The following is a 16,314-nucleotide window of genomic DNA, read 5'->3' on the forward strand; positions in this document are numbered from 1 at the left end:
TTTTAGCTCTTTTTACTCCTGCAAAACTGGAAGATAAGTTATCCTTCACATAAAAGCCATGGGCCTCTGGCGATTTGGGTCTTTGAATAGATTCCTCCCCCACCCCCCCATTCTCAGGTCTCATTTTTCAGGCTGGTCTGCACTCGACAGGAACGGCATTGTCTGTGAGAGGACCTGAAGGAGCAAGGAGACTGTGACATTTGGGTTTTTCATAAACCATCTCTGTGCCCGAGCAAATCTCGAAACCAGCTTTTGCCTTCCTTCCACAGCTGGTACCAAACGTTGCTTTTTCTCTCCAAGTTGGCAGGTCCCAGTCAGTCTCCAATGTAAGCATTTTCCAAGGGTCCAAGGAAATGGAATGAACCCTGTCTTGTCTTTTCATCCTTCTGAGTTGGATTTTCTCAGAGATTTCTGTCTGGGTGGTGTGTGCTGGCTGCTTTTCCTCTAAACTGGAGTGAGGGTGGGGTGGGGAGAGGAAGAGAGCTGAGAGGGGGATGGGCAAATACGAATGCATTTGATACACATTTGGTGAGTCAAACGGAAATGAGTTACATGAGCTAGCTATACTGCGGGCCAAATTAAATGATTTCTTTGAGAGTTGAGGAGGGCTCAAAAAACAGTGAGATGGATGACCCTCTGTGAACATAGCCTTCTCCACCCATCACTTGGCCCAAGAAGAGTCAGAATTCTGAGGGCGCAGGAAGCAGACACTCCACTGCTGGAGTCCGTCCTCCTCAGGAGCCTTAGGGTGCATCGTTCTGTAGGTTCAGCCCTACCACCGCTTACTCTGTGACCTTGGGCCAGTCACTTGGCCTCTGTGCAGTTCCATTTCTTCATCTGTGAGACGTGAGAGTTGGACAGGAGCAGTGCTGCTCAACTCTGGCTGCACAACAGAGTCACTGGGGAGCCTTTAACCACGCCAGCATCTAGAGGTTCCTGATTTATGTGCTCTTGGGTGAGGGACGTCTGGCTTGGGTAGCCGTTAAAGCTCTCTAGATGATACAGCCAGGGCTGGGAAGCGCTGCCTAGACCAGTATCTTTCAAATTGGAGTGTGCACGTGAAATCACGTGGGATCTTGTTCAGTCTTTGCAGTTCTGATATTGTAGGGTTTCTTAATTATTTTTTGGCAAATAGTCGAAGAGACATTTTGATGGTAGTGAGGATGAGCTTCCTTTCATCATTTGGGAAAATGTGATTCAGTATTTGGTAGGTAGGGTTCAATTTGTATCTATTTTCAACTCAAAAGTAGGTTTATTTGAGGAGGAAAAGAAAAACAGATGTAGCTCCGTGTGTGTGTGGGGGGTGGGGTGGGGGGTGTGTGAGAGAGAGAGAGAGATAGAGACAGAGACACAGAGAGAGACAGAGAGACAGAGAGAGAATGTGAGGGCAAGAATGAGGGAGAATATATGAATATGTAAGTGCTCATGGGGTGAATATTCTACATTAATTGTAGGGTTGGGAAGATCAAAGGACAACAAATGTCTAGCCTTCTTCAGGTCCAGTTTTGGCGAGGAGATGAAAAGAGGGGGCAGAGTTTTCTCGGCTGGGATTTAAGGTGGAGATCTTGCTTCCCAGAGCAGCTTAAAGGCTGGCAGATTCCATCTCCTCAGCCCTATCATTTTTTCTGTGCTAAGCAGCCATTAGCTCCAATTATTCTTGAATTATAATGACAGCTTTTGGTTTATGCAGGGCTTCAAATCATCTGAACTTAGGCGCAGAAGTAAAATTATGCCTTTCTTGGTCAGAACATTTCAGCTGGCTGCTTTTAGAAGGCTCTCTCCTTCCCGCCTCTTTCCATCTCCCCCACCCTTCAACTTGTTGTTAGCCACAGACACTGTCTTGGAGTGTCAAGATTCTGCCTGATATCTGCACAATTAAATATATATTTTAAAGTCGAGGTCAGCCTTAGAGAGATGTTGCCTGCATTTTGCCTTCTGTTTTTTCTAATCTTCATAGAATGACAAATTTCCATATGTGAACAAATTCTCTTGGTTTAAAATTATATTTAATTAAAGTTAAACACTTCAGGCCTTGTGGTAGTGATTCTCCTGCCCACATAATTATGGGGATTTCTTTTGCTTTAGAACAGATCTCTAACAAAGCAGTATTTTTTGCTAAAATGCATGATCTAAGAATTTTCACAGTCTTATTTTCAGGGATTCCTCCAACTTGTGATTAAGGGGAGAAGAATATTTTTCTAATAAAGACGTTTTCCAATCTAGAGAAAATTTTTTTTTCTCTCCATGGTTTTGTTTTAACTTTTTCCCCCTATGAAGAAGGATTCTTCATAGCCTCGATGTACTCGCCTATATAGTGGAAATACAAATTCTGCCTCACCTGTGGTGAGGTTCAGGTGAGGTAAGAGTTCTGAGGCTGATGCTAAGGCATAAAGCGTTATTCAGATGTCTTCTCCTTCTCTTTCGCTTCCTCTAATTCTTGTTTCTTTCTCTTCCTCAAATACATCAACTCCTGTCCTCCTTGGCACTTGGATCAGTCATTAGGTCATTCAAGAAACATTTTCTGAGTACTTGTGAGGCCAGCCTTTTGCTAGGCACTGAGTATGGAGTTGAAAGACCATCTTTGCCCCCAGGAAGATGTGAGGGGAGATGGTCAGTAAATTAAATACAGTAGTGAATGAGGTAGTAGAGGAGGGGCACCTAACAGCCTAGGGATGGATGAAGGAGGTGGGATGTGGATCGTGGTGCAGTCAGGGGATCTTACGGAGATGAATGACGAGTGGGAATTAGCCAGAGGAAGCATGGAAACACAGGAGCGAGCAGATGTGTGATCTCAGCAATCTGAAAATAGTTTGGCTGGTTCTTGTGGGAACCAAGCAGTCAGTAATGAGAATCCTCGCAGGAGTTTTGAGTTTGTCTTTCATATGGTGTGAGTGATTTTTCTGGCTCACTGTGGCAGGATGGTTATTCTCAATTATTCTTTATGCGAGAGTAAGAGATTTGCCTCCTAGCTGTAGCCAAGGATGTGCTCTGGTGAGATGGCTTCTCAGAGTTAAGCATTCGCCGATGCTGAGAACATCAGAGCTAATGGGCCTCAGTGGAGACTGAGCCTCTGACTGTGGTTCCATTAGCCCAGTGCTCTGAGAAAGCTAGCACAGATTCCTCCTGCTGTTTGCCATGACCTTAGAATTTGGAGTTTGCAAAGGTACTCCTTTATAGCATGATTTTTCAAATTGCAGGTCACAATCCATATTTTATATAGCTTATAAAGTCAGTAGGTTGCAAATAGCATTTTAAAAAACAAAATAGAGGACGTGGTTCATAGTGTAGCAGTTAGCACGTCTCCTTTTCACGCAGAAGGTCCTGGGTTCGTGCCCTAGTAGAGCCACGGTCCATGGTCTACGGCCATGCCCCCCTGAATAAGCCTGGTGTCTGATCTCAGAAGCTAAGCAGGGTCGGGCCTGGTTAGTACTTGGATGGGAGACCACTTAGGAAGACCAGATGCTATAGGCATAAATAATAATAATAAATGAAATAAAAAATAGAAAATCAAAACATATTACACAAATGAGGGTTAGTATTATTTAGTGAAACCTTGTGTGTGTACTCAATGCAGATATCCTGTTTTACTATGGATCATGGAAAGAGAATTGGAAATACTTTAGATTGTATGGCCCCAGGCCAAGAAGGCAAAGATATTTTGTCTTGTATCCAACTTTAATTGATTTGTAGTGGTTGGCTAGAGTACTGTATTGAAAACAATTCAGGGGTGGTATGTAGACTCAGAGAGAAAGGGCCATCATGGATTAGCAATGTTTGTCATGGACTTTCAGCAGGGGCGTAGGTTCGCAGGGTCTGTCTATTTGCCATCCCTGTGGAAAAAAAGCACTATGCGAGCAATGATAGTAGCTGCCAGCAGGTGAATTGTAATGCCTGGTTATTAATGGAATGAACCAAAAGGCAATGCTTTCTCGGTGTGACTAACCTCAGGAGATAGGAGGGTGTGTGTGTGTGTGTGTGTGTGTACACGTACATGTACACATACACACATAGATACACACATACTTTATTACAGTTTTTCCATTAACAAAGAACCTCATTATAATGAAAAGCATATGTAGTTATTATTATTTGCTAATGATATAGTTTAAAACATCTTAACCTACTAAATTGGTTTTGAAAGATACTTTTTAGGCTAATGTAGCTGATTTCCTTTTAGAAGGTACAAAATTCAAAAGATTTACTTGGTTAACCCTTGCGCCCTGCGACAATCATTTGTAACTTACGAATTGCATTATAGGGAAAGTTACCTCCCTGACTGGTATTGAGTCTGGCTTTTCTCAGTTCTATGAAAGAAAATATTTAAAGCAATACTAATAATCAGGCCCAGTGTAAACGTCCCCATGCAATGTAGAAGGCAAGTATTCAGTCCATAAGCTCCTCTTCTCTCGCACACATCTGTTCATCTGCCCGTGCATTTATTCCACACACATTTATTGTGGGTTTACTGTATGCTTAATGCTATGCTTACACAGCTCTTTGCCAAGCGCTTAAGATACAGTGGAAAACAAAAACAGGCCTGGCCCCTGTTCTCATGAAGCTTGAAGACCGGTGAGGGTGACAAATAGTAATAAGGCAGCTATGTAAGTACGATGGGAAGGAGCACAGATGTAAGAGCACGGAACAAAGACGCCGACCCAGAGCGGAGCCTGCCCTCTGTGACTGTCTTACTACAGTCCGGACCTTTGGGGAAGACACATTCTCTGGTATTTGCTACAGAGCTTTTGAGGCACTTTGTACCCCCAAAGCCCTTGGCAAACAACTGCACTTGAGCCTTTAACATGAGATTAATGCTGCGTGTAAAATAGGCTTCTGAACCCTCTCTCCCTGTCCACCCCCAGATTTTTTATCAGAGCATCTTCTTTTTCACCTGCAATGCTTCCCTTAAAACAAACAGACATAATTAAGCTCCTTTTGATCCCATAACTTTTTTTTTTTTTTTTTTTGCTACAAACAGCTCTCTGGTGCTAGGCAGAAATAAAGCTGTATTCTCCAGACCCAAAAGGGCCTTCATGACTTCCCTGGAGCTTGAAGCACATTTTTCTGCAAGTAATTTTCTTAGCCTCAATGAACACTCTCGCCCATTGTCCCATCGCATTCTTAACCTTCACAAAATGTGCTTATTTGCTTCTAATTTCGAATTTCTTTTTATCCCCACTTGTGCATGTGAACCAGTTATTTTTAAGCAGACTTATTGGATATGATATTTCCTCATGCGTTCCTCCCTCAGACTGTTAGGCACCTCTTCCTGTGCACTCCCCTACTGTTAAAGAATAGATCTTAAACATGTCTGTGTGGGAGATCTTGGTTATGCAGCATCCTAGCCCCTTCTGATGGCCAACTCACACCAACTCAGGCTCTCTCAGCCTCCATAGTGTTAATAACAATGAAAGCAAACAGTTTTGTAGGCTGACTGCATGCCCTCCATTGAGCTGCATACCTTATGCACTATTTTATATGATCCTCGCTATGATTATGTCAGGCAAGTCCTATTATTTCCACTTACAGATGAGGAAACCCAGGCTTAGAGAAGTTTAATAACTTGCCACAGTTGTACAGCTGATATGTGTAGAATTGGGATTTGAACCCAGGAAGTCTGATTCCAGAATCCTTTCTCTTAGCCACCACACTTATATTGCCTTCCAAAATAAATATAAAATATGCTTAGGGGTCTACGGGCCATGCCACCCTGAACAAGCCCAATCCCATCTGATCTTGGAAGCTAAGCAGGGTCGGGCCTGGTTAGTACTTGAATGGGAGACCACCTAGGAAGACCTGGTGCTGTAGACGTAAAAAATTTAAAAATAAGGAATAGTAAGCTGACAAGGTCCTTGCAATCTGTGAGGTCAATCAAGCGTTGCCTCACCTAAAAAAAAAAAAAATGTATATATACATACGTACACACATACATACATACATACTTAGGGGTATAAAGCCTAAAGTCATTTTAGATGAATAACTCTCAAATCAGCATGAGGTTAAAATTGACAATTTCAAACAGCACATAGGCAGTTTATTAATGACTTCTGGAGCAGTGATTCCTAAGACGTTAAGTCATAGCTGTCCTTTAATTGTTGGATGATTTAGAGTGAAATTGTATAATGTTGGCCTTTGGAGCTCTATCTCTCAGTCTAGCATCATGGTGTGACTTCTACATAGCAAGATGGATATAGGTTTTCATAATATGAAGACACTCAGCAGTTTCTAAGAATAAAACATTGCCCATTTGGCACAGCTTGTATTGTTATTTACTTTTCTGTTTATATACTCATTCTGTTTTCTTAAATAGACTGTAAACTTCTTGAGAAAAATGTCCTTCGATTGTAGTGAATAATTCTTACTGACGACAGTGGTGATAAAGACAGAAGCCACTGCTGTCTCCTCCCACTGGCCTTTTCCACTGAAGAGTATTGTTTACTGAGTATGTGACTAGCAGCCCCCTAACTCAGCCCAGTTCTGCAGTCTAATGATAAATTTAGCACACCAAATTCTTTGTTTCTTCACATTTGGTTTTCTTCTTCCACCAACCTCTGTAAATTCACTCGTACTGTTTCTTAGGTCTCGAAGTTGTTTGGGACCTTCTGTAGTAGGATCCATACTATATACTTTCTCCAACCATTTGCAGATTTAATAACATTTTTATATTCCATTTTGCTGGAACAACAAAGGTGCTTTACGACATTTTTGCCCATGCACCTCAGGATTGCAGCAGATGCAATTCTCAAGCAGGCAGGTGTTAAAAATAAATGTCATTGCCTATCGATTATTTAAACGTATCCTTGGCCTGTCCAAGTAGAAATGAACACAGCTGAATTTGATGTCCTCATCTAGCCGATCCAAAACAAAAACAAAAACACAAAAATTAAAAACAAGAGTGGAAATAACGAAGGTCCATTTTCGTGTCCTCTCACCTCACTCCCTCTACCGCGCCCTGTGTGTCTGAGCCGAATTAGCCCTTAAATCTGAGCCTGGTCAATCCTTCCATGGGCGAGTGCTTTCCTTCTGGTTTCTGGACAGTGGATGGGTCCTTCTCCCCACCTTCTATCTTCCTCTAGTTTAACTGTGTCTAAATTCTGGTTCCCATTTAAGACTTGGAAGTTAAATTCTTTTTAGGTTAAAATGGGCTGGAGAAACTGATTAAATTCTTCTCAGCCTAAAATCTTTTGCTCTTCTATGAGAGTACTTCTTTACACAGTAACATGAGCAAAACCCTCCATTCCAACCCCTAGGTAATTCATTTTCTCCTCTGTGGTGGTCTTTCTGCCTTCCACAGTGTACTGCATTTGTGCTTTATGAGACTAGCTCAACTGTGGTCTCAAACATCAGCTCTTCCTTTCTCGCTTCCTGATTCCATAGGCCTGAATGAAAACCTTTCAGGTGGGTGCAGTTTCCTTATTTTACCCTGGTACTCCATGCTTTTGTCTTCAGTGATGTCTTGTTTTCTCCTTGTGCCAGTGGCAGGAATGAGGTACCATGGGAAATGCCTTTATAGAGAAAGGGGTCCAAAGACAGTTGGCCAAATGACACATTATTGGCCAACCTGGTCCACTGATTATCCATATGTAATGTTTGCACTTATAGGCAGCCTTGCAAGGACTGACACAACAATAATGGTAGTTGGCATCTATTTGAACATTTACGATGAGCCAGCCACAATGTTAAATCCTTTAATAAACATCTAATTTAATTTTCACAAAATCCTGTGTGGGAAGTTACTGTTGTCACCCCTATTTTATGTAAGAGGAAATTAAGTGATGTTTGGAGAAATTAAATAGCTTGTAAATGGTACAGCTGGAATTTAGACCCAGTAGGTCTAGTTCCAAAACCCCTGTAGCAGTATGTAAGTGAAAGGTATGTGCTTTGGAGTCAGAGAATCCAGGTTTGAATGCTGGCTCGCACATTTACTGGCAGTGAATTGCAGGCAGGCCTTTACCTTCTCAAGGGCCAATTTCCTTACTTGTAGTTGTAAATAACAACTTTTCATCATCTACTTTTCAAAGTCATTATGAAAAGTATGATTAATGGTTTTGAAGTGCTTAGCACTGTGCCTGGCACATAGTAGGTTCTCAGTCTATGGTAAGTATTATAATTATTCTTATTTCTGCTTTAATATTACTAACTCTCCCCCATTTGTTCTGTCATATCTTCTCCAAAGATATATCTTCTTCCTGACATGGAAAAATATATGAAAGAAAGACTTTGTGGTGTGGGGTGGAATCGGTATGGCTGATATTCTTAAAGATTGAGATAAGAACCTGACTGATCTGAAGAGAGGAAATTCAAGTTCAAGTTTAAATTTAAACTTGATGATCCATTCTAGTGGATCAAAATATGTCATCATGGTCTCAGATGAAAGCCAAAAAGAAAAAAAGGCAAAGTGCACATCGGAGAATGAGAAGAGATATTTATGGCATCTCATCTCAACGAAAGCACTTTCATCTTAATTCACTAAAAAACACTCCTCAGCTTTGGAGAGCTCTAGCCTGGTCATCTGGGATGTTCTTTTGGATAATTTCCTCTGGTTCTCATTTTCCCGTAATCCGCTGTTTCCATAGTTTTCTAACTCAAATACAATGGAAACCACTCAGTCCCCCGATTTCTCTCATGTCCTGCTCAGCATATCTGACTCCAGTTGTCATAGGAACTCGATTCTGGTATTTTCGGTTGTGAACAATAGTTTCACAAAGCAGTTCTTACTAATAATGAAAGCTCATATAGCACTTATTATAGCCAGACACGGTTATATGCCCTTTATAGGTATTAAGCCATTTAATTTTCACAAGAACTTTACGGGGTAGGTTGCAAAAGAAGAAACTGAGGAATAGATTAAGTAACTTGCCCATGTTAGATGGCTGGTATTTGATCCTACAGAAACTGCATTTAGTTTCTGTTCTCTTAACCATCACTCTGTACTGCCTCTTACCTACCTGTTACATGCAGTACTCTTTGATGCTTTCTATACTACTCTGTATTTTATTATTTTATTTTAAATTAGTGTCTGAGGGTGACTTGCAAAATGATTTCACAATTCTAATGTATATAGACATGAAATTCGAAAACCACTGGCTAGACCCTTTCTCTTGTGAGATGGACACCTCAGGCTGCCTTAGCCTGCTGCCTGAAACATTCTGTTCACATCTCTCCTTGTTGTGATGCCATACTGCCCCAGCAACCCACTACTTTGAATTTGGCCTCCCACAGAGGTCTGCCTGCTGTGAAGGAATGCATTGGGTGTGGACTTCGAGTTCCCAGTCAATTAGTAAACTGTCTCTCTGATTTAGGCTGGGAGGCTGGATCATGTGACTCTGTCTCCAAAAAATGGGTCCCTTGGGAAATGGAGTCTCTGGATCAGACTTCAAAGCCAGCGATGCTGAGGGCCATGCCCTGGACCTTGACAAAATCTCCACGGTCCACCCTGTGATGTCTTTGTAGGACAGCGAGCAAGACGTCTTCCTGGGGCGGCGATTCCAACACTGAGGAGTGACTGTGGGAGCGTGACTTAAACTTCCATGGTACCAAGCATCATTTGTTCCACAGTCAGAAACAGCTCAGCACCCTCGTTCTTCATCTAGTACGAGTCCTCATAGACTTACCCATCTTTCCACAGAAAAGACATGGATGCCACTTTTCCACCTCATCTTTTTTTTACTACATGAATAACTGCAACACATCACCTGCAGATAATTGAAATGCAATGCCTTTCCCTCTCACTCCAGCCAGTCGCTCTCTCTTAGATGGTATCCAGTGGGCCTATGTCTTTATGCATTATGCATCTCTGTGATTATGCATTAGATTCTTGAGAACTAGCAAGTGATACCAATATTCTTCAAGCATGTTTGGTTATGCTAAATAATTGATTGCATCTTTTATTTATAAAAATTTACTTGCTGGAAGTTCTGTCAGGTTCTGCCAACCCATCTTCCCTATTAGATTTCAACTTTCCAGCGTGAAGTCCTAAAACTCGCTTACAGATTTCAGTCTCTGAAACCTCTTAGGCAGGTGTGCAGATGAAGTCCTGTCTTCCAGACACGGGAGACTGGCCTTAAGCCAATAGACACCTGTACTGACCTCTTCCCACAGTCACGGACGGTAAAGCTCGCCAAGGCCTTAAGCACCTGGGGAAACCTATTAGTTTGTAGCCTCAAGAGCTGCCATGTCCTAAATGATAAACAGCTAGGGACTTTCTGGACCTGGATAAATGTAATCATGTGATAAGTTATAAGCCCACCTAGTTTGTATGAGTGGGAGGATAATGTGAGCAAGGAGAAATATGGGTAACTGTCTGAGGAAAGAGACTGCACAAAGAGAACTTTCTTGTCTTTTAAAGTATATTCAGGAGAAATGGTGAATAGACAAAATTAATGTAACTAGCAAGTCCAACAAGCATAATTAATAAGTGATACAATCGAAATAGTATTTATTTTCCTTGTTGCCCTTTAAATATATTTTTTTGACTTTTAATTGTTTTGTTACTCAAAAAAAGCTTCACATTTTTATTTAGCTCTCGGACTGTGCTTCCGCCTTCAATGCTTTCACCACAGCTTTCCGCTCTTCAGTAAGGAAAGTACGCTTGGTCCTGGCATGGACACATGCAGCACACATGGACCCACCGCAGGCCCTGCGGACTTCATTAGAACTGCAGGTCTCGCAAGCACGAACTCTGCAAAGTCGGCCTGGGCACACGCCACACACAGATTTTGGTGCTTTCTCATCCTTCTTGGTATAAAGGTAAACAATTCTATTACCAAAGGTTTGGGACAGCCTAGTTTTGTTAGAGGCTGTACTGTAGGACAGCCTTCAATGGTAGGTCAAACGCTAGACCATTCTGAATACCTGCAGACACTGTCACCGAAAGAGGACTGAATTTTGTTCAAGAGGGGAAGGTTGACGTAAAAACTCAGCCTATGACTCTTTTCAGCTCATGCTGAAATCCTGTGACATTTAGTTCCTTAAGAAAGTTATTTCATTGTCTTGTCCTCATGTCATCCGAAGTTGCACTGTCTCAATTCGGGAATGAGAATGTGCAGCCCAAGATGAAAATCAAACCTTTGAACCTGATTTAATGCTGACCCTCCTTTTCTCCCCCATCTCAAACCTGCACCAGGCTGGGAGTCAGCCCTGGGACAGTTGGTGGGTAGATGGTGGCCTCTCTGTGGTCTCTGCTTAATGCTTTTTTCCTGCCTGCAAGTCTCACTTTCCTAGCTAGTTTCTGAACCTCAAAGATTGGGTAGGAAGTTAGGGACAAGGGAATTAGAAAGGCCAGTTTCCCACTCTGGGAGCCAGGCCAGTGTTGGATGTGGACTCCTTCCTTTACTAGGCACTGTAGTGGGTTCTTCAGATGGTGCCCATTGTTGGCCATCTCCCTCCTACAGTCTTGTGGGCATAAGGAGATGCATCTTTATTCCAGGAGGTCCCTTTGGTTTTTTTTCTAAGACCCTAGCAATCCAGTGTCCACCTCTAGCTTCTTGCTGCTGGGGTCTCTCTGGCCCTCTAGATGTCCTATGAGACAGGACTCAAGCTAACTCCACACCAGCTCTCTCTTCTGAATGACCACATTTGGTCCACAGGACACAATTGACCCAAGAAACCCCACAAGAGCAGACCAATCTTCATATGCCTCTACATTCTGCTGTCACAGCCCATTTAGGGTGTTGAGGGAAGGATCCGGATCCATTGTATGGGCTGTTTCCTGGCAGTATTTCCAAATTCTCCAAGTGGTCCACGTAAACCTTCTTCACTGGGTTTAAGATGAAGGAGATACAGCTCTAGCTCCAGTTTCGTTGTGGGTGTTAACTCATGAACAGCTTTCCAAAAAAAAAAGCTCTCTACCTATCTTCCCCTCCCCCCACACACTGCCCTTAGATCCCTTTCACGTCCTTGATCTGGATGAGGCGTCCAAGAGTGGTGGTGCCAGGTCTCCATAATTTCCTTTGTGAATTCTGTATGAGGGGGTTTGTTTCACAGTCACGTGGGAATCTGATATCTATCACATTGGTGCCTCTATTCTGTCAAAATAGAGGCAGAAGAAAATTCCATTCTCGTATCTTATTTCATAAACAATAGAAAAAAAAGTAAAAGCATCTGTTTCAGTTTTCTTTTGCTGCCTAACACCCCAGAACTGAGTGGCTTAAAACAGCACTGATAGGTCATTTCTCCGGGTTCTGGGCTGGGCTGGGCTGGGCTGCGCTGCTCCTCTGCTGATTTCACCTGGGCTCATTCCTGCAGCTGCGCACAGCCATCACTCACACGGCTGGCAGTCGGCGCTGACTGCTGGCTGGGCGCCTCGGTTCTCATTTTCACGGTTCTCAGCTTCTGGGAGGTTAAACCAGCTACCCTTTTGGTGATCCAGGCAGCGTTTCAAGAGACCAAAGCAGAACCCATAAGGCTTCTTGAGGCCTAAGCTCTGTGTGCAGCATCACTTTCCTACATTCTGTTGGCTAACGCAAAATGACATAACCTGAATTCAAGAGGTGGGAAAAAAAAAGACTCCACCTTTAACATTTCAGCCTGGCTGTCCCCAGTTCACTACGAGAATTCTGTCTGGGCCACCCTGATTCTAGACTCCGTCTGGACAGATCTGGAGTAAAGGATGAGGAGAGGAATTAAAATGAGTCTATATTTTTTGATTGGCTTATACTTGGAAGAATAGAAAGGAAAAGAAAAGATCCAGAAGGGTGAGAAGGGGAGAGGAAAAACCAAGCCAGCTGTGGCCGGCTTTGGGCGAGCATCCTGGGGTATGGACTACAGGTGAGGAACTGGGAGCCCTTGGTTTAGAGAACAGGCCACGCTATGTCTTCCATTCATGAACGTATGAGCAGGTTAATATCTCTGCGTGAATTGCAAGAGATAGGATCTTTAGGAGCTTATTGTGAAAATGGACTGTACCATAAATTAGATTTCTGTTGGGGCCTGGCTTAAGTGGACACTGTGGGATGTTATCCTGATACTTACTCCTTAATGCCTAGGCCCAGCACAGGTGGCTTTTTGCCCCCTGCAGTCCCCCCGCCCCCTCCCATCTCCTACTTCCGTCCTTCCTCTCCTCTGACTTTGTGCCCGCAGGGAAGGTGAGTGACACAGGAGAGGTGCAGAGGGTACTGGCCGAACAACCCAGTCTTTGGGTGTGAGGTCTCAGGAAGAGGTGAGTGAGAGAAGCAAAGTGGCTCTGCTCAGCTGTGGGCTGTAGATTCAAGGCTCAGGGGTTTTCATTTTAAACCCTTTCTAAAGCCTTTAGAAATGGCTTTAAATGGGCTTTTTAAAATGTGAATGTTTTATGTGTGTTTATCTAGAGTCTAAGTTGAAAGGGCCTATGTACCACATCAAATGCCCTTGCGGGGAAGGGAGTGGAGGCTGGTGATAGTGGAAGAGCAGGTCAAGTTGCTGAGAAATGAAGTGCCTGGGGCTTTTTTTCAGCTGGCAAAGGTGAGCAGATTCAAACAGCAGGTTGTTGAAGCTGAGAAGCACCCTTGGAGGGGGATGCTTAGAAATAAACACACAAAAGCAACAGAAGAATTTATTTTTTACTTTCACAGAATAGGTATATGCTGGCCTTTAAGAGGATATTCCATGCTAAGAAAAAAAAAAAAAGCATTTTTAAAATTGTGGCTTTTCATTATCGACCAGGCTAACAAGCATTTACAGACGGCTCCACTATCCAACTTCCTCCTAAATCATGCTGTAATCCTTTTGTCCTCTTTAAAACGTTTGCCCTTCTGAATCCTAAGCACATTTCTTTTAGCAGAAACATGGCATATACAGCATGCTTAAATCACTTTCCCTCTTTCCCAGTCCCCACAGCTGGGCCACCTCAGCAGCAGGACCAGCAGGTGGCAGTGCTGAGCTAGGGACCACGATCTCACTGCCGAGAGCTGCCGGTAGGGGGCGTTGCATCCACACCTCAGGCACCAGTATGATGACCCTACCAGGCTTCACGATTGTTAGAAATTTAAAGCAGGATGGGAATGTTAGATACCATATCTCTCCCTGGATTCCTTTTGCTCATGAGAAGCCTGTGGTCCAGAGAGGGAACTCAGTGGTGAAAGTGGGCTAAAACCCAGCCAGGCCTCCTGACTTCCAGGCTGGGCTCTCCGCCCTCCCATCGCCCTTGGCGCTCCCCTACTCCCATCCCCTTGTATGATCCCAAATATCTCACATGCAGCAAGTGTTGACTTGCACGCAGAGCTATTAGAAAAGAACAGAAGATGGAAAGGTGCTTACTGCTATTTGCCTGGGAAATCACAGTTTGGGGCTTTTTGCATTTGGCCTAATAGAAAAGGTCAACTCCTAACTAGTAGGGATGAGATTAAAATGTGTTTTTAAAAAATTATTATAGTTAAAAATAACACACTTGAGGGAAACGTTACAATTGATTACAAATCACCAGAAAGTTATAATACTGCAAGAGGCAGTATATTGTTATATAGTGTCAGTCCTCAGTTCTGTTATTATTAGGTCTTGGCCAAGTTTCTAAACTTCACTTTGCTTCATCTGTAAAATGGGATAATAGTGTTGGTGAAGATCAAATGAGATGAGGCATATAAAGTGCTTATCTTATGTGATAGCATATTCTAAGTGCTCAATAAGTACCACCACCACCAATAGTAATAGCAGTAGCAGCTGTTTGGCATCTATAACTTGGAACTGCAGGTATAGTTGTGTCTAACACAGCGGAGAAATGCCACTTCTCCTCACCCGCTGGATATGTAGCTCTTCAGAGTAACTACCCTCTACCAGTAACCTCTCCAGAGACCAAAGTTGTGACTAGGAGGTCGCTGGGGTTAGGGAACGGGGCGTGGGTGTGGAGGGGTGGAAAGGGTGAGTGAGTGGCTGCATGCTGTAAGCTTGTGAGTAAGAAAGAATTGAGTGAGAGGAAGCATGCATTCTTCCCCAACTTGGGGTCCTTATAGGCAAAAAAAAAAAAAAAAAAAAAGAAATAAAATAAAAAAGGCCAGGAAATGGACAATAACATATTTTTAAAAGAGAAAAATTTTGGCCACTTTTCATCAAGTAATTTGTGCAATATTTAGCATTTCTTTTACAGTTCTTAGTTTTCACTGTTGTTTTATGATTTGGGGTGATGCTCACAAAAGGGAGATATATTCCCAGGTGGTGGTTATTCTTTGGGCTAATTAAATTGACCCTATGTCCATTCTGTAACATGTTTCAAATATTTAGGTTTTTGTTGAGATATAATTGACATATAATATTGAATTAGTTTCAGGTGTACATCATAATGATCTGATATATGTATGTATTGCAGAATGATCTCCACAATAAGTCTAGTTAACATTCATCACCTCACATGGCTATTTTTTCTTGCGATGAGAACTTTTAATGCTGCCTTAACAGAAAGGCACAATATAAATCAGAGAAGACTAGAAAGGCAAGCATGAAAATAGTGAGCCTGATTTTTTTTTCAGTAGCGCATGATACAACATTGACTAATTGCTGGGTATATTTGACAAATTGAGAATAGAGTTCTTTAGGGAGCTGGGGAACTTAAAAATCAGACTGCCTTCAGGAAAATTGATGAGGGGATTACTGTGTGCAGCCACCACCAGTAAGTAGGACTCCAGGAACCTGGGCTGAATTGATGATCTGCCTGCTGAGGGGACCCTGCGTGGACTGACCAAAACTTTCTAGAGTCAAAGTGACTTAGGGGGGAAATTGCTTGTGATACATAGAATGAATGAAAGAAATGAACAACCAGAAACCCTAGGCAATGGAACCAAATCCACAAGGACAATACTATTTCTACTACCTTCATGGTCAAAAAATTCTGAACACATCGTTCACACGAGGCCACAAATAGAAAAAAACCCTTGAAAAAGGATTCAGCCTCCCTAGTAATTATAAGAACTTAAACCACAAAATCACGCAGTGCCACTTAAACTGATAAAAGTAAATTACAATTACAAAATAAAAATCTGGCAAGACTTTTGAGGAAGCTATATTCTCATACCGATGTAAATTAGTACAAAATTTCTGGAAAGCAACGTGGCAAAGTGTAATGAGCCATGATATATCACATCCTTTGGGCTTCAAAACATATGTTTGAGACCATATCCTGGAGAAATAAAAGAAGAAAATTAGGGCCGGGGGGAAGAAAAATGGAAAAAATACTTAAAATGATAAAATAGAATATACTGTGAGTATAAAATGAAATATAATATTACTATTAAGAATGATAAGTTTGTGTGTTATGAAAACCAATAGAAATGTTGATCTATAATGCTAAGTGAAAAATAGCCGAGCTCAAATTTTGTAAATATTGATTATAGGTATGTTAACAAAAAAAGC

The 16,314-nt window shown here is 42.3% G+C and overlaps 1 protein-coding gene, 1 non-coding gene and 2 pseudogenes across 2 annotated transcripts in view; 3 read left to right on the plus strand and 1 right to left on the minus strand.

The window, feature by feature from the left end:
* Nucleotides 1–16,314, plus strand: part of SCD5 (stearoyl-CoA desaturase 5) — a 131,958-nt gene that overhangs the window by 42,272 nt on the left and 73,372 nt on the right. The gene's annotated exons all lie outside the window — the stretch shown is intronic.
* Nucleotides 3,356–3,471, plus strand: LOC112476354 (annotated as a pseudogene).
* LOC112476335 lies at nt 5,689–5,808 on the plus strand. Its single transcript, XR_003045037.1, has one exon. It is a non-coding gene; the product is annotated as a 5S ribosomal RNA (ribosomal RNA).
* Nucleotides 10,458–10,842, minus strand: LOC102887899 (annotated as a pseudogene).

The sequence above is a fragment of the Pteropus alecto genome, unplaced genomic scaffold, assembly GCF_000325575.1.
Source record: "Pteropus alecto unplaced genomic scaffold, ASM32557v1 scaffold161, whole genome shotgun sequence".
In the NCBI taxonomy this organism is placed as follows: domain Eukaryota; kingdom Metazoa; phylum Chordata; class Mammalia; order Chiroptera; family Pteropodidae; genus Pteropus; species Pteropus alecto.